At 33.6% G+C, this 19,187-nt stretch overlaps 1 long non-coding RNA gene across 2 annotated transcripts in view; it reads left to right on the top strand.

Moving 5' to 3' along the window:
- Nucleotides 1–18,823, top strand: part of LOC118187674 (uncharacterized) — a 59,236-nt gene extending 40,413 nt beyond the window's left edge. For both annotated transcript variants that reach the window (XR_004757998.2, XR_015043220.1), the window contains one exon: nucleotides 18,588–18,823. This is a non-coding gene — a long non-coding RNA (uncharacterized LOC118187674). The remainder of the gene's footprint in view (nucleotides 1–18,587) is intronic.
- The last annotated feature ends 364 nt before the right edge of the window (nucleotides 18,824–19,187 follow it).

The raw sequence follows: 19,187 nt of genomic DNA, 5'->3' as shown, positions 1-19,187 counted from the left end.
CATATTTCAGATATTGTACGAGTGATTCTAAAATTAAAACTTCCTTTATCATGTCGAAATGCAGAGTTGCATCTTTAAGATGAATCACGCTTCCTCGTTTAGAGTTAATGGGAGCACTCGTGGCTGCTCGAATGTATAAATATTTGAAAAAATTGTTTGGCGATTTAATTGAGGATGCTTATTTTTGGAGTGATTCCGAAATCGCCATTACTTGTATTAAAGGTTCGCCAAATAATTGGAAACCATTTATCGCCAATCTTGTAACAGAAATACAGGATATCGCTCCACTTCCTCCAGACAGAATCGAAGAGTCGCCTCCATTTGCTATGACCGGGTTGGACTTCGCCGGTACATTTTTTACGAAAGACAGGCAAGGTAAAGTTTACATGCTGTTGTTAACGTGTGTGGTCACTCGTGCCTTACATATAGAGATAGTAACTGATATCAGCACTGAAAGTTTTTTGCTAGCTTTCCGAAGATTTTTAGCTCGCCGAGGACTGTGTACCACCGTGTACTCCGATAATGCCAAGACTTTTAAAAGAGCTGACAAAGAACTAAAACATATTTTCAAAACTTTGAGTGACTCATCTGTGAAAGAATTATTTTCTGCTAGAGGCATAAATTAGAAACTTATTAATGATAGGGGTCCATGGTGGGGAGGGTTTTGGGAGCGTATGGTACGAACCATAAAATCCAGCTTACGCAAAATTATTGGTCGATCATCCCTTAGTGTGAAAGAGCTTGAAACAGTGCTCATTGAAATCGAGGCAATGATTAATTGTAGACCAATTACCTACGTGTTTACCGATCCCAATGAACCAATTCCACTAACACCTTCTCATTTTCTGGTTGGTAGACGATTACTATCTCTGCCTGCTAATAAAATAACGTCAAATAATTTGATTGGATCAAGAAATTCAATTATTAAACGATATAAATAGCATCAAGATATTTTAAATCATTTTTGGAAGCTTTGGAGATCAGAGTATCTTTTTAATCTGAGATCTGCCAATATTTGTTCTCCACACTCTAACGCATCTCAGTTTAAAATCAACGATATTGTCTTGATTCATGACGATAAACATCCCAGAAATCTCTGGACAATAGGTAAAATTTTGGAATTAATGCCAGGCAGTGATGGTAAAATAAGATCTTGCATAATTAAAACACCTTCTGGTACCTTAAAAAGGCCTATACAATTATTATATAATATGGAACTTAACTAATGTTTGTATTTTGTATTTTTAGGTTTGATTCTCCTGACCTCGCTGAGGGGTATCATTTAATGTTTTGTAAAATTTATGTGCTTATAATTATGTATGCATGTTTGTTATATTTAACCATTTATCTAGGATTTATTGTCGAAATATTAATTGAATATTCTGGAATATATTATTGAAAGATGAACTCTCCACCGAGTTCAGTTGGGGAGGGTTGTGTAATTTGAAGGAAAAGGCTAGAGGGCGCTGTTGCTCGCTTAGTTGTAAGAGAATAAAGTTTGTTCATGTTGAAGGCGTCGGCCTAAGAATACGCTCTGTATATAGTAATTAAAATATTGTTAAAATGTAAAAGTGTTAAAATTAGTAAACCCACTGAACCACCATCATCTGATTTGAAAAATGCACAAAATTATTAGATCGGTAAAGTGTTTTCTTCGGTGTCTTACTCAGAAGGGGTGTGTGCTCGAAATTTCGTTATCGGCAGCGAGGATACTTTGAATTATTTCAGGCTCCGAAACATGTGAGAAGTAATTCATGGGACATGGGAGGGACTAGGAATGCTTAAGGGACGTTTGTTGTGGAGTTCTTATGTGAGTGAAAACGTCTGTTAAAATTTTTAATATACTAACTCGTGAATGGAAATTAATTAATTTCTGGCTAATTATCGTGTCGTAACGAGGAGGAAATTTAGAAAAGGAAAAAAGTAATTTCCACTGTCAAAGAGCTATTTGACAGACTAAAAATGATGAAATAGGCTCATTTTTTTTAGTAACAGCATAAGAAAAGTCTAAAAAGAATTAGCTTTTTACATTATATACAATTTTGTAATTACACTATGTACAAATCCTCCAACTGATAGTCATCCAACTTATACCGCCTTCTCAGGTTTAGGAACAAATTATCATATCCTTATCAGTTAAATGATTCAGAGTGAGTATTTAACTCCTGCTCTTTTAAGACAATGGTTAATAAATCGATTAGGTATTTAGTTATTTTTGAGAATTTTAATAAGGAGCAAAATTTTGCGTTGTAGATCTATCGTATCTGTGCAAATATTTTTAATACGTTGTATTTGATTTATTATTGTATTACTAATAACTTTTTTGGAGATGTTGGAAGTCCAATTTATTAATTTGTTAGCATTGAAACTGAAGTTTCTTGTTTTGTCAAACAGTAATTTTTTTTGTATTTAATGATTTGAAGATTGAGATAGTCGATGCTATTTTGCGAATTATTAGTTTTATTAATTGTAAGGCATTCTGGATAAATCTCGGAGTATTCAATCTTATTAAAATTATTAAATGTAATAAGATCATCTATATATCTGTAAGTGTGCTTGTAGTAAATTTTGCTGTTGTAAATGTTTTTGGAAGTTAAATTTTTTGATAAATAAAAAGAGATTACAGATCGAGGTAATGGAAAGGGAGCCCATTGGAAGTCATCTGACTTGTTTAAAAAGTTGATTTTGAAATTTAATGTAGTTATGAAAAAGTGTGCATTTTAGGTAGGTTTTCCATTTACTAAGATTCATAATCGTGAGCATAGCAGGGAAACAACGAAAACTGGATATAGCCATTTCGTTCGATATTTAAACCCATATCGAACTATTAGTGTTTAGTATTCATCATATTAACTCATCATGATTAAACAAGACACGGAAATAACGGAATTTGTGCCTCGGTCTCCATTTTTAGGTGCGTCTCGAAATCCTCCTATAATATATGCAAAATATTAAATAATGTCTTAAAATTCTTTGTTTTAAAAATATAAAAATTGAAGCAAAAGTAAAATTTTAAATTTCATATTTTAAATTTGTATGTCTTTTTCATAAACTAGATGCTACACCGTTGTTTAGCGCTCTCTTTCGGACTCATACGTTTAACGAAGCTTCGATTTGTCAATTAAAGCTAAATTTCACAGCCAGCCTCTGCTATATTACTGTCATAGTAATCAAAGCTCATGCTGTCGCGTGAACGTGAAAGTATTGCGATTATCGTAGGGGCGACCACAAAAGCATTTCATACTTGACTAGTCGAATAAAAAAAAAGAAAAATATATAATTATCTGAGTCTAGCTAGAGAATGTTTTCAAAAATTTTTAATATTTCTAATTATATATCTTATAATTCAAATGCATTATTATTTAAAGCAATCACACTAAGCAGAAAATGTGTTCTTAAGAACTGCGTTTATTACTTTTAAATCGCTTGGTTTGTTACTCAGTAATAAACAGATTAAGTCTAAACTCTAAATATCATACGCTTTACTGATTGGCAATAAGCTGGCGCTGGATGTTAAGAGTATTTTATTTCAGGCAGTGGCAACACATTGCTTTAAAATAGCTGAGTTTATTGTTTAAAATTGAAAGATAAGTACCTTACATTTTGGTTCGCTGGAGGTAAAAATATTTTATTTCGAACAGTACTGACACTTCTAGCTTTCTCGCTGAATTTATTAACAAACAATTAATTAAATTCGTGCGATATATGAAATAAATAAAAGAATTGAAAATTGAAAATTCGGGCTTTGAAGTGCACAACTACGGGTAGAGGATTATGTTTGTTCCAAATTTGGGGGCTTAAGGTGCCGTCATTGTTTCCAAATGCGAAGAACAGAATCTTCATTATTTAATATTAAAGATAAACAAATTAATTTCTCACTTTGATCAGTATTTTATTCAATCAAATCAATAAGAATTCTTTAGGCTCTTTTCTATATCTCACTATTTTGCCAGAGATAAACTAAAACCCTGGTTTAGAATATATTGTTACGGTTTTTGTAATTAGTTTGCTATTTTTAGCAGAATTGCTATTAAATTGTTTTATATTCCCGTGCAATGCAGCATAAGATTTATTTGAAGAGAAAGCTACGCCGGAAAAGTTAAAATACAGGTGTTTTGGATTGTAGCTACGAAATTACGATACTAATTTTCTTTTAAATCCACCTTTAATTCCATTCGAATATTAACCGCTCAATTAGTAGCCATTCAGAAAATCTAAGCAACAAATTTCTCATCGAACAAGCTAATAAAAAAGAATAACAAAAACAAACGATACTGACGCATGCGTGTTACAAGAGTCGTTGCTAGTCAACGACGGTAGAGAGGAGAAAGGTTTCGTATAGCAGACATTCAGGCGCCAACATCGCGCCCGGCGTTAAAATACTAATTCCAAAACTGATATAAATTATTTAAGAAATTCAAAGTTTGATACATATATCTGTTAGAAACAATTAAATGCAATAATATATCTATTAAACAAATAACAAACAAATTACTACATTTTACAATAAAATAGTTCGATAAGTTATATCAGCCTTTTCAAATCGGCGTTGGCTCTGACAAAATTAGCGTTATCAGAATATGTAGTTGAGCTAAGGTCGAGTCGCGCGAAAATCTTTTTAATGTTGCAGTTACAGCCTGTGATGTTAGATCTGTAACAAAATCGAGATGTATCGCTCGAGTAACTAAACATGCAAAAATAACAACATGTATCTTATTTAAGGGGTACCTCTTCGTTGATTTTTATATTTTATGTAAAAGACTCCTTATAAATCAATTACAGTTACGGAAAAAGGGGGACTCACAGAAAGTCTTTCTTTCGGCAATGGTGCCGTAAGTTGTTGGGCTATTTTAGGTTTATTTTTAAAACAGATAATGCAGTTATGTACTATTTTACGAGCAGTGTTTCTGCCATTTAGTGGCCAAAATTCCGGTCGATCACAATGCAGCAAAGTCTGAACACCAACATGTAAATTTTTTAAATGGAAATATTGCATAATTGTAGTAGTTAAGTTATGATCCCTAGGCAGCAGAATAGGATGCTTTTGGTCATAGGATAAAGATGATTTATTTAATTTGCCACCTACCCTAAGTATTCCACTTTCGTCGACGAAAGGATTTAAATTACTTAAGTGACTATCCTTTATAATTTTATCATATCCAAGGGCTTGAATTTCTTCCTTGAATACTATTCGCCGTACTAGCCATACCATTGCTAGTTTGGCATACGGAAATAAACCTATAAAAAAAAACTAAGAATACGAATTAATTAAAAAAACTATTACTTAAAGAAAGAAAATAGTTAATGAAATCAGCACTAGAAGTGATACTAAGAGAAATTTCTGGAGATTTTTTCAATTCGCATTCGTAAAGTTCATAGTTCTTAACATCCAAGCTGGCCTTTTCTATAACATTCATGTCAAGATTAGAAGGTCCATTGAACCATAATTCTGAAGATAAAAGTTCGCTAGGCTCTACGAGAAACCAAACCAGCAGGATTCTCCTTAGAACGGATATGTTTCTTCTCGAAGTTTTCTGATAACGACTGAATTTTCTCAGCACGATTCCCAACAAAGGTTTTGAGTTGATGTGGTGAAGCGTTTACCCACGCTAACGCTATTTTGTCGAATCCGAATATAATATTACCTTTTCAATGTCCATATTTAGCGAAATCAGAACTTTTTTAACAAGCTTAGCAAGTAGAAGACAAGCCGAGAGTCCTAAGCGTGGTAAAGATTAACCCTTTGCGGCACAGTGTGTCCGGTATGGACACACCTAAAACTTTCCTTCTGTACGCACAGAAAAATTGAATGAAAAAGGATTGATAGGTTACTCTGAACCTTCTTTATTTATAGTAGATGGCAGCTCAACACAAACCAGTCCATATATTTTAGCCATGTTTAATTTTTTTAAGACCCTCATTTTTCAAAGAAATCTTACAATTTTTTTAGGTTATAAAAGGAATTGTTTGAAAAGAAATTTCTATGTTATTTTTTTGGCTGTATGCTAATCTCCTTATTCTATATTAGTTTAAAATTTTTATCTTGAAATCTTGCTTAAAATCAAACGGCTCAGACCGGGCTCACCGACAATCTAGGACAACTGAGAGTCTGTATTCTTTGTTTCTCCGCATCTCATCGGTCAGTTCATTGACAACAATGCTCGTTTCAGCATTCCTTTTGAAGCTCTATTCAATCAGTGTGCTACTTTGGGCACACCCACAGAATTAAAACGATAAGTGCTATCTTCACAAAATTTTACTTGTTCACTCCTCTAGGCTTAATTAGGCTGTCTACCTTTTTTTTAATCAAAACTCATACCTTAAAAGGTAGCGTACCGGAAAGGGTTAAAGGGACTAGTCGAAATCTGCTTGCCAGTAACTTTAAACAAGGGTTATCTTGAGTGGCATTTAAGTAGCTGCTCCATACGCAGATGTTGAAACCTACAATAGCCCTTTTATCGGTTGTAGAATGCAGAGCATATCTTCCTATCTTAAGATTTTCCAATTTCTTTAACTTTAAAATGAAACGATTCCATTCACTGGCAAATGGTTCAGGTAATTCATCGTCCCAGTTCAGTTTTAAAGACCATAGATTCTGAAGGAATATTTTTGCTTTACGGATAACTGGCCCGATAAAGCCAATAGGATCATACAACCGCGCAATGACTGAAAGGACATCTCTTTTCGTAAAAGATGACTTGCCTTGGAAAACGACTTTAAAAGTAAAGATGTCGGATTCCAGTTGCCAAAATATGTCAAGAGTTTTCGTAAATTAAGTGGAATAAAGTGAAAATCTTCCTTAGATACTAAAGTTAAGTTATGATCCCTATACACTCTTAGAATTAGAGTGCCATTTGTGTAAAGATATTCCACAGCTTTCGAATATCTTTATTAGTTCATTCTTTAATTCAATAGCAGACTCAGAATCAGAAGCTCCTGTAACTATGTCGTCCATATAGACGTCAGAAAGAATCACTTCAGAAGCTAAAGGGTATTTCTGCTGTTCCTCCAAAGCTAACTGTTTTAGAGTTCTTATAGCTAGAAATGGAGCACATTTAGTCCCATACGTTACAGTGTTCAATCTAAAAATAATAGATGAGTCGTCTTCATGCTCTTTTCATAAGATACGTAGAAGATTACTTTGCGATGAATCGATTAAAATCTGTCTAAACATTTGTTTAATGTCTGAGACCAGTGCTATTTTATGTTTACGAAATCGAACAATTAAATCAAAAATATATTCTTTAACTTCTCCTGAGAGTAAAATGCCGTTCAGACTCAGTCCTGTAGTAGTAGGAGCTGATGCATTAAACACAATGCGCAATTTCGTAAATGACTTTTCAGGTTTGTAAATTTCATAGTGAGGAAGGTAGAAAGTAACGGGTGGAGGATTTTCTTCTACAACCCTTTCCATGTGATTTAAGCTATCATAATCATTGATAAAATCGGTATAAAGCCTTTTTAGATCTGGGTTTTTATTTAACCTTTTAATCGTCTGATTAAGACGTTTATTCCCAATTTTTCTTGAATCACCTAATTGATGAAGTGCTTCTTCTCGAATAGGCATCAGTACTATGAAACGCCCACTATCATTTCTCTTATGTGTCTTCAGATAATGCAATTCGCAAAACTCTTCTTTTTTGCTTCTAAGGGGTTCGTTGGCTATTTCTTCGATTTGCGAAAATTTATGTATGCATTCTTCTAGACTTTCCGACAGGGAGATTAGCCCACAGTATTGATGTGAATTTTCAGTTTTAACAAATCCACTAGCAATAAATCCGAAAATTGAATCTTGGAAAAGTGAAGTACTAGATAATCGAATCTTTCTCTCCTTCATTAATTCCAAAAAATCGCTCAGCCCCCAATATAAGGTCGATCCTTCCTGGCTTGTCAAAATCTGGATCTGCTAAGTATATATGCTCCGGTATTTTCAGATTTTCTACATTTATTCTGGTAGCAGGTACAAAGTCTGTTATCTTAGGCACAACGAGAAAGTCTATTACTGAGTTGAAAGAAGAGTCATTATTACTAATAAGAACGTCAGTTAATTTCCATTTAATATTCATCGTATTTCCACTTAAAACATCAACAGGAATATTTACCTTATGTTTGTTAAGACCAAGCGAAGAAGCGAACTGCGAGGTCATAAAATGCGAGTGAGATGCACTGTCCAATATCGTTCTGCCGCTAATATAATCACTCCCAATAGGTGACTAAACCTTAACCATAGCTGTAGAAAGCAAAACTGTTTTGTTTGACGTTTTATTTAAAGATGCAAAAGTTTTTTTCACTTCAGTTAAGTTTGGATTTTTTATTACATCGGGCGAACTAGGGTTCTTTTTGCTTTGCGTATTACGAGCATCTGTAGTCTCTGAAATAGGAAGATTTTCTGACTGCAAACTTGGCGAAATATCTTGATCTGGCGAAGTTTTTTCACACAAGGAATTTTTAGTTTCAGACCTACACAATAGATAATTGTGCCTGCCTTGGCATAAACGACAAGAATATTTGGATTTGCATGATGCAAGTTTATGTTTGTCACTTAAACAGTTTATACAAATTTCATGTTTTTTAGCAATATTAAATCTTTGCAATGGAGTCATTTTTAAAAATAAAGAACAACTATATACCAAATGTGACACTTTACACAATATGGAGGAATTGCTGTTCGACTTTAACAGGAAATGTCTGGTTTTATTTGTATAGGAAGTTTTAGATTTTAATGACGGTAATTGAATTCCATGTAAAAATTCTAACATTTGGGATCATTTTCCTATATATTCCATGAACCTTCCGAATTTGGATAATTCAATCGATGTTAAACTCATTTCATATTGTTTTCTTGTTTCTTTATCTAATTTTCGAATGACAATATTTATAAGGAATTGATGTGTTAGTTCATTAGCTTCTAATTTCATTAACTTTAAACCTCTTAGGTTTTTGTTCAAAACATCAACTAGATTTCTAAGACTTTTATAAGATTCAACATGTATTTTCTCAAAATTTTAAATATTCATAATATGAGAATTAACAATCAAACGTTTATTTTCATATCTATCAATTAATATCTCAAATAAAGATTGAAAACTGTCATCTGGAGTTTCTACAGCTTTCGTGTCTCTTTTTAATGCAGAACGCAAATAGAACAATTTTTGAATATCATTTAAAGAGTTATTTGTAATCAAACTATCAAATTGTTTTTTAACATTACTCCAGTTTTCAATACAACCGTCAAATTCTGCTTAAATCAGGTAACTTAATAGAGATAGACTTAGGATCCTTAATATTATTTGTTAAAGATTTATCAACTAAATTTGAATTTAATAGTAATGTTTGTAAACTTACCTTTATTTACTCAAATTCTAAATACACACTTGATAAATTTTCATCATCAATGACATCATAATACTCCAGTTGCAACAATTCGATCTGAGATAACATGTCCGAAACCATATTGTTATGATTTTTTTATTCTGACACCAGTTGTTACGTTATTTTCTTCCTTCACGTTCGTACGGGGTTCGTGAGGATTTGGAGTGAATAATGACAATACTACTTTATGAAGTATCAAAACACACTTTATTGGCCAGTATTGTTAGGACAGCTCCCAAACAAGTTTTTACAGTCGTCTATGAACTACTATAAACACGCTGACACGATCAGCGACACGGCCTTCAGGCTATCAAGCTATGACGGCGAAGACAGCTTCACTGCAAAGCTCCAGACTCTGCTCGGTCGTTCTCGCTACTCCACGTACTCTCTAGACTCTCCACGCTACAACTCGCGATGCACTCGACGACACACAGAGCACAGCTCTCGACTCTTCGATTCAGTCGTTCCCGGAGCTTAACACGCTCTCTCGACGATGTACTAACAGCGATACTCTTCGATGCAATCGACGACCGATTCAGCACTCGCTGGACGGCTGTCAACTCGATCGTCTCCGCACGGACTGACTAGATGAGATACACTCTCTCTAACTGACTGCGGACCAGCAGGGCTTATATAGTAGCTTTCGGCTTGTTTTCGAGAACATTCTGGGCTAAGCCGGTAAGAATTCGTTCCAGAAGGTTCTCCATCCGTCCATGGCATATCGCCAATTTTGTCACCAAATGGGCGATTTATCGCCAAACGTGGCAACCTTTCCTTTAATTGCCATTTTATGGCACCCCTAAAACTGCTTTTCGGGGAAGCCATTTTACCGCGCTTGTACATTTCGTAACGATATCCAATTTGATTTGAAGGCACATCTCGTCAGCATTCAAATTTGAATCTTTCAAAAAAGTTTCCAATTTCGTAATCCTAGTTTTAAAGTTTCCACGACGTCGATTCAGCACTTTTAGTTTTTCATCTAATAATAATAATGTAGAATTATCTCTACTGTTCAGTTCATCATCTGCGTTAGCCATTTTCGTTTTTAATACACGATCAAACTAAAGTTTTTGTTGCTTTTAACGTTCGAAATAACAATTTATTTAGCCAGTTCTACTCTGACTTTTAAGGACCACTGTTTTGGACTGTAGCTACGAAATAACGATACTAATTTTCTTTTAAATCCATCTTTTATTCCATTCGAAAATTAACCGCTCAATTAGCAGCCATTCAAAAATCGAAGCAACAAATTTCTCATCGAACATGCTAATAAAAAAGAATAACAAAAACAAACGATATTGACGCATGGGCGTCACAAGAGTCATTGCTAGGCAACGACGGTAGTGAGGAGAAAGGTTTCGTATAGCAGACATTCAGGCGCCAACAACAGGAGCACGCGCATTTAACATTTAATAAATAGATACTTCGTAATTGTAGTCTTTTGCTTTCCAAAAACCTCGAGAAAAATAAAATTACCAGAATGTTCACGTGCATGATTAAAGAGATTTAAAAAGCCGAAGGACAACATCTCAGTTAAGTTGTTTACTTAGTTCTTCATATTGATTGTGACGAATTTGCGGTGATATCGGATTGGCTTTCTCTGCTTTGAATTGTGTCCTATTTAACGTTTTAGTAGTTTAAAATATAATGACTGTGAGGTATTGTGATATTGTACGAATATCTCTGAGGAATGTCAGAGAGAGTCATGGTGTCAGGAGTGGGGTATTGAATGCCAATTACAAGAGCGATGGAAGAACAAATGAGGCAGTTAATGACAGCATTTACTGCATTTAAAGAAAGGATGGAAGAGCTCTTCAACTAAGTTAAAGAGGAGAGGAGAGCAGTTTAAGTAAAGATGGAAACTGGTCAAGAAAGATGGAATCTGGTCAAGTTGTTAGGACTTGTATGTCTTTTGATTTGTTTCGGGAATATTACGTGTCCTGAATAGGAACAGGGAACTTATTCAAGCTATGTTCAAGTATGTGTGGAATGGACGACACAAGCAGGAAGGGTTAACTTTACCCTTTATTGTCCACGATATGACAGGTGCTCTCGGCACTTCGGGGTACAAAGACCAAATAGATATCTCGTAATTGTAGTCCTTTGCTTTCCGGAAACCTCGAAAAAATTAAATTACCAGAGTGTTTTCGTGCATGATTAAAATGCTTTAAAAAGTCGAAGGAAAACATCTCAATTCAATTGTTTATTTAGTCTTTGTTGTTGATTATAGCGAATCCGAGGTGAGATCGGATTAGCTTTCTCTGCTTTGAATTGTGTTCTATTTAAAGTTTTAGTAGTTTAAAATATAATGACTGTGAGATATTGTGATATTGTACGAATACCTCTGAGGAAATTTCAGCATTTTGTTTAATTTCTTGGGATAAGAATAAATTTTATGATAGACTTGTGCATTCAATTTATTAAGAACCCGTATGCACGCAACAATATGATATATATTTTTACGAAACATAGTAAACTGAAACCATGAAAAGAAAATATACAATCGTGAAATGTATTTTTTTATTTAAATCAGTAAAAATTAAAATTACTTTAAGGAATATTTCATATAATTCCCACTGATATCTCTAATTTTCGAAATAATTAGTCCAAGAAATATCTTAAAACCGTCGTTTTGTCTCTAAGCCATCAATTTTGTTAGTCGGGGCTCAGTTAGAAAACAAAACAGTAGAAATTACTTTAAAATGCTGTAAAGAAGCTGCAGGATATGTCCATTAAAATTTGAAGATGGTATTTAAATGTGACTCATCTGAAAAGAGAAACAATAAATTTAGTGTCATTGAAAACACTATTGAACTTCCGAAAATCTTTACGTTACTTTTGAATGCATTTTACCCTTTGATAGTCGTCAATTCATGATATGGAATGTATGGAATTATGTAATTTCCGTTATAAAAATTTGAAATTAAACAAATTTATATCAATTCTTTCACCGATTCATGCCGATATACCACCAAAAATGCAAATCCAAAATTTTTTTAACTAGCGTTGCAGTAATCTTAGCAGTGAATACAGTTTCCAACGATTCGGCTGTCTCTCTCGACCCACCAGCGGCGGAGCGGTAAAGTCGCTGAACTCTAGTAGTTCGGTCCGGGGTTCGAATAACGGTGAACGAGCTGGCTGCATGAGCGATTTCATAGTTTGCTCCATGTGTAAGGTGTGTGCGAGCCAGTTCCCCTTATAAAGTCCACCACGAAGGCATCCCTCCCTTTAGGCATATAGCTTCGATGCCATAATTAAATGAACCATATCCTTTCTCTCGCTATAAAAATTAAAAATGGCGCTTTTTTGCTTGTTAGTCCAGAAGGGCTATTAATTTCATTTTGACATTTTGCGTTGAAAACTTTAAAAGTTTGAATCATTTCTCAAAATGTTGCCACCAAATATTATGGCCCTGTATTTCATTAAAGAAACTAAATAATGAAGAATCTGCATAAATGTAGGTATGTTTCTCGCATTGTAATAAAACAATGGTACCTAAAGCCATCAAATTTTGAATAACGTACGTCTCCACCTCGAAGATGAGTATCTCGAATCTCATATTTGTAATCTGGAATTTGTTTTATCTATTTCATATTTTGTAAAGCATTTATGAATTTTTGATTAAGAAAATTAACGATTTCAAAGCGAGGAATGGCAACATTGTACGGAAAAAAAAAAAAAAAAAATTATCTCCAGCGCGAGAGAAATACGTTCTTTTTAAATTATTTTGCGATATTGCTGAATTTAATTTTATGGTTTAAGTGCCAAGACCGTGATATTTAATAAATAAAGATAGCACACAAAACGTTAAAAAAGCTATTTTGGAAGTAATTTTAAAACGAAAACTTTCAGATTTATTTATTTATTATTTTTTAAAAAGTTTTTAGTCCAAACGGCGTTAACGAAGAAGGGCTATTAATTTCGTTTTGGCATTTTGCATTGGAAACTTTAAATGTGGGTTCACTTTTCAAAGTCTTGCCACTAAAGATCATCGCTCTTTGTTATATTTAAAGAAATTAAATAATCAAGAAACTGCATAAATGTATTTCTCGAATTGTGATTAAACAATGGTACCTAGAGTCATTTTGAATAACATTATTTTGGAGTGAGTGAATAACATTATTTTACGGGCATCTGGGAGCCCTAATTTGTAATCTGGAATTTGTTTTATTTTCTATTTAATATTTTGTAACACTTCAACGAATTTTAGTTTAATAAACTCAACGATTTTAAACCGAGCAATGGCAAAACTGTACCGAGGAAAAAAAAAAAAATTATCTCTTCGCGAGACTGTATATCGGAAATTCTAAAGAATGCTCATTTAAAAAGTATTTTGCGATACTGCTGTTGAATTCAATTTTGTGGTTTAAGTGCAAAATACAAGATATTTAATAATAATAATAAAAAAAAAAAACGTTAGTTCAGGATTTACGTTTAAGCTACAAAAGCTATAGCTAAGTGCCCCCACTTTCTTGGGGGCCTGCCAAAAAATTAAAATTTAGTATAAATATAGTATTAAAATAGAGTATAACAGACTTACAAAGGGCCCCATATCTCAAATAACTTAGGGTATTATCAAGTCTAAATCCGGCTCCGATAAAGGTAATACACAAAAAATTTAAAAACGTCCTTTTGGGTGTAATGTAAAAGCTGAAAGCTTTCGATTTTTTTTTTTTAGTCCAAAGGGCAATTTGTCCAAAAGGACTTTTAATTTCGTTTCGGCATTTTGCGTAGATTCACTGTAAATGTTGATTCACTTTTTAAATTGTTGCCACCAATATTAGAGCCCTGTATTATACTTCAAAAAATTAAATAATGAAGAATCTGCACAAATGTATATAGTATGTCTCTCGCATTGTGATAAAACAACGGTACTTAGAGCCATCCAATTTTGAATAACGTACGTTTCCACCCGAATATGGGCATCTTCAAGCCCGAATTTGGAATTTGTTTTATTACCTACTTTATTACTACTTTATATTTTGTAAAGCATAATAGCTAAAAGCTCGCTATCGCTGATTGAGGGTGGGGTCTGCCTGTAGCGATCATCGGACTATATTTCTTGAAAGACGCGCCTGGGATGAAGACAAAGGAAAATAGGTGGTGACGCGTCTCGTGGAGAGAAGCAGACAGGCGTCGGAGGTCACTGACACTCCTAGACTTGATATTCGGAGGTACACTACTTTCGGTTTCAGATTTTTAAACTTATCATTGTCCGATCTCATTTTATCATAAATTTTTAGCCTTTGTTTAAATTCAGATATTGTTTCGCAACCATATAGTATAGGTTTCCTCAACACTGAATCGGGAATACCATCAGTAATATATTTAATTAATGAAGCATCTTCAATGTTACCTAGCGAACACATTTCTTTCATTTTCAAAAAATACTCATCTAAAGATTCATTAGGCATTAATTTACGCTTACATAACATTTCATGCAACTCAGCAGAATTAAAAGCTTTACCAAATTCAGATTTCAAAAGCTTTTTTAACTTACACCAGTCATTAACTTTAGGTTCACTCTGAATAAATAGTTTCGCTTTACCTTTTAATGATCTTTAACAAAAACTAATTTATGCAAATCACTCAATTTCAAAGAATTTATGACATCCTCAAATTCATCAATCCATTTATCAACATTTTCATATGCATTACCAGAAAAAGGAATAACAATACTTTCAATATCCGAAAAACTCAGATGAGGTTTAAAATAATCTTGAATTGGAAGCTGCATACTGTTATTTACTGGAGACTCATTAAAAGCATGATTGTCTCTTTTATTATCATCAAGCACTGCTTCAGAAATTTTATTAACAGTTTTATCTTCAATATCACTATTTTCTTCATGCAAAATATGTTTAAAATAATACAGACAAATCACATAGGAAAGAGACAATTCGGGTTACTACTTCATTTTTTGATCCCTCTGAATTTATGTATAGTACATAAAAAACTGTAATTAACTCATTTAAAGAAAAACTATTCTTCACTATATCTATTTTCTTATTAAATTCTTCAGAATCTGGTTTAAATATAAAGCCAAAAAATTCGCGTAATCTTTTCCGGTTATTTCGATCTCCATCAATATTAAAAATAAGCTTATGCAAACTTTTGATTTCAGAACTTTTACTGTTCTTTAAGCTTCCATTTCTGGAATTTCTATTAACTTCATATTGGAAAGAAAGTTTTGTACTCACCCGACAGATGATCGTCTTCAATCCAAACGCTTAAACAGTAATCCAATAAATCCAATAACTTGTAAAAACAGTTCACTAAATTCACAGTCAGTCAATACACAGTTCAGAATACTATTCGCCCACTTTCGATTTCTTTGAGTTCGTTGAGTTCGCCCCACGTTGGGCGCCAAATTTTGTAGAATTTACTTTCAAAACACACACGGAGAGCATGTCTATTGCATTATTAAATGCTTTATTTTACTAATAAGAAATAGATAAAAGTAATTACAGGTGATGTCATGTTATACTCAGTCCACACAGGATTCATGTAATTATGAAAATTTCAGTCCTATACACACATAACATCCATGGCTAGCTTTAGATAATATGATCAGCTTGGCTATAAAGAACTTAAACATCAAAGGAAACCGTCTGTTTCCACCAACTCTTGGAGGATTTACAAGCCGTCTGCTTGCCTCCGCCTTTCTCCACGTCTGGACGCTATCTCATATTGTCTCGACTGCTCCGCACTGTCCTAAGCTGGGATGACGTCACCTCGCTAGGTATTCTAAGTCAGCATCGGTCGTCGATGATCTTTACATGTATGAGCAATCGTTCAAAAGTAACTGACCTTCCGCATGCGCCGAAGCATCAAACACAATGCATAATTTATTTGTAGTCTTATCTGTACGTATTACAGCTCGATGAGGTAGATAAATGTATTTTGGTGTAAATTTACTTCATCAACTGGGACAGGTTCTATAATATTCTCCAAAAGATAATTATTTAGAACAGTGTTATATTCACAGAATAAGGAAAGATCATTTTTAAAAGATGATCTCAATCTCAAAAATCTTTTCATTGCTATCTGTTCGTTATTTTCTAATAATGTCTTCATATTTGGTTTCCAGTGCAATTTCACTTTGTGTCTCTTATTTTGATATGTAATTCCGGATTTACATTCACTCATTCTATCTTTCTCGGTGCTTTCTATGTCAGCTACTGTCAGTTTCTATGTCTGCCTCGATACCCAAATTTTCTAAATTCCAAAATTCCTTGAGTTGGTCGGAAATGTTGGATTCGTTTACCATAACACTCATTGCAAACGTTTCATTTAAATTCGTGTTTCGGCCTTGCAAACACCACCCAAATAATGTTTCAACTCAAATATTATTTTGAGAGTTTTGCTTAGGCGTGTAATTCGACCAGTGACAGTATTATAATAGTAATCTGAACCCATTAGTATTGATATTTCTCTATTATTAAATTCATAACAGTCCGCTAGTTGTACATTTTTTAAATGTCTAAATTGTTTCTCAATACTTTTATCAGGAGTCGGTAAATGTGTGCCCGAAATATGTTCTGTCTCTAGTGCTTCAATTTCTATACATAAATTTGGATCATCTCTATTCTTTAATTTAAGTTTAACTACATTAAATGATTTTGTTTCCGTTTCCTTAGCACCAAATGTGCAAATAGAAAGGCTTTCCTTTCTAACAAATGGAAAGTTAAACCTTTTGGAAATAGCTGACAAAACAAAGGAGCGGCGTAAACCAAGAAAATTCTAACAATTTCATGCTCTTTTCTGTTATCAATTAAGGTCGAACATGTTTGTAACTTAGTATTCTTTTTTGCCGATACAATATTCGCCGATACAACATTATCGGTTTCTCCTTTTGGAGAAATAATGTGTAGATTATTTTGATTTCGAAAACAAAGTGAGACATAGTGAGGTTTACTGCAGCTAGGACACAGTTCCTTTTTCAAAAATTCTACAACTCTGTGCTTTGGCGTCAAGTATAAGAAACAGCGACCTTGTTTCTTCAATATTTTTCTCTTTTCATTTGCATTAAATGTAGAGCACGATTCTGATTTATGACCTTTGCTACAAAATAGACACATTACATTTTCGATTGACGCCAAGAATTCATGCGTGTGTGGGGAGGAGAAAGAATTCTCCCTCTTGTGCGGAGGTGCTTTATCATAATTTTCATCACTTAAAGCATGTCCACTAATACATGCTGCCGCGGTACCACCGAGATAGGATTTCAAATAATTAAATTTATCAACTTTGTTTAATTTAGGATTATTATGAACAGAGCTTTCAAATAAATTGTAAAAGTCTAACCAGCCAGAATAACCAACTGTTCTTAAAATGTTCTCAAAAATATTATTTCTTTTCTTAGGTAGAGAGATCTCCTGTGCTTTGTTACCATTTAACTTAACACCCTATTATTTTAACTCACAAAGTTTTAAAACATTAAATGATAAGTTTAATAAAGAGGTACTTGAATTTTAGGTTTATTAGATTAAGGAAAGTACCTTAGAGGTTTCTGTCTAAAAGGAGGAAACTTTTCATGGTGGACTTTCAAAGGAAAACAGTATCGTATTTTTGTTTCAAGTGCGTTGCATTAGCTAAATTTATTTACATTACATGAAAGCATATGACCGCTATTTGCCTAAGAGGAGGGATACTTCATTGAGGAATGTTTAATGGAAACTAGCCCAGATTTGTCGAACACATGGAGAAAATCACGAAATCGGCCATGCAGCCAAGCCCTTCATATACAGGTACTACCAGTTTTGTTTGGTTTGGTTTATGTGATTACGGCAAAACCTCGCGGATATCTTCTTAAGGGAAGGAATGCCTTCGTGGAGAATTAAGTGAAACTGTCTCGTATACACGTTACACATAGGGAAAACCACGAAAACGCCCACGCAGCCAGCCCGTTCGCGGGATTCGAACCTCGAAACGAACTGCCAGTCTTCAAAAACTCTACCACTCGGCCGCTGGTAGGTAAGAGCTAAAATGATTAAACATTGTGTAATACTAATTTTTCCGTCAATTGTTCAATAAACAACATCTTTTGCTGCAGAATGTGATTTTTAGAAAGTCAGTTCAGTTTTAGAAATTTTTAGTTTTAAAATTATTTTGTGAGAATTAAAGCTACAGGAATCTCAAAAGCAAACAATTGCGAAATTTAAATTTTTTTCTTTTAAATATAAATACATGGTTAAAAATTTTCTCTTTTGCAGAGTCAAGCAAGAAGATGCCTTCTTTCAAGGAATTTGAAACATTACCGGAAAAAGACTTGCCGAAAAAAAATCAAGTTGAAAAAAGGGTGAATTCTTCACCCAGAAGTTTTCCGTCTTGGAATGTCATATTCGTTATATCAACAATTTCTCTATTAGTATCGATATAAATTTCGCTGTTCAGATAATTATTTTACGAAATACAGTATGTTTAAGAATTATACATAAATAATTTGAAACTTGTAGTATTCAGATTATTTTTCCGCAATATATTTCTCTGCAGTTTTAGTGATGGACATTGGCAGCTGTGGACGTTAACTCAGCTGCAGATTACTTTACTTTTATATTATTTTCAGAGTATACATCTGTAGCGATAACGAGCCTGAAAATGTATATTTCTAAATTACAAAAATTCCCTTTTCATACAATAATGGATTTTCTGCAAAAAGGAAATATTTTCACATTATATTATTATTCACTATTGGTTTAGACCTCTTTCAAACAGGTAAAGAATTTGAAAGGTTACACTCTAACTACATTCAATCTAAATACTGACAAGCAAACCTGCTAAACTCTTTGTAGATGTTACTTCGTGACTTAATT

Source organism: Stegodyphus dumicola, chromosome 9 (assembly GCF_044657685.1).
Source record: "Stegodyphus dumicola isolate Sdum_Otavi_A_Nest chromosome 9, ASM4465768v1".
Taxonomy (NCBI): Eukaryota; Metazoa; Arthropoda; class Arachnida; order Araneae; family Eresidae; genus Stegodyphus; species Stegodyphus dumicola.
The sequence above is the reverse complement of the archived record's forward strand: the minus strand, read 5'-3'. Positions and strand labels throughout refer to the sequence as shown.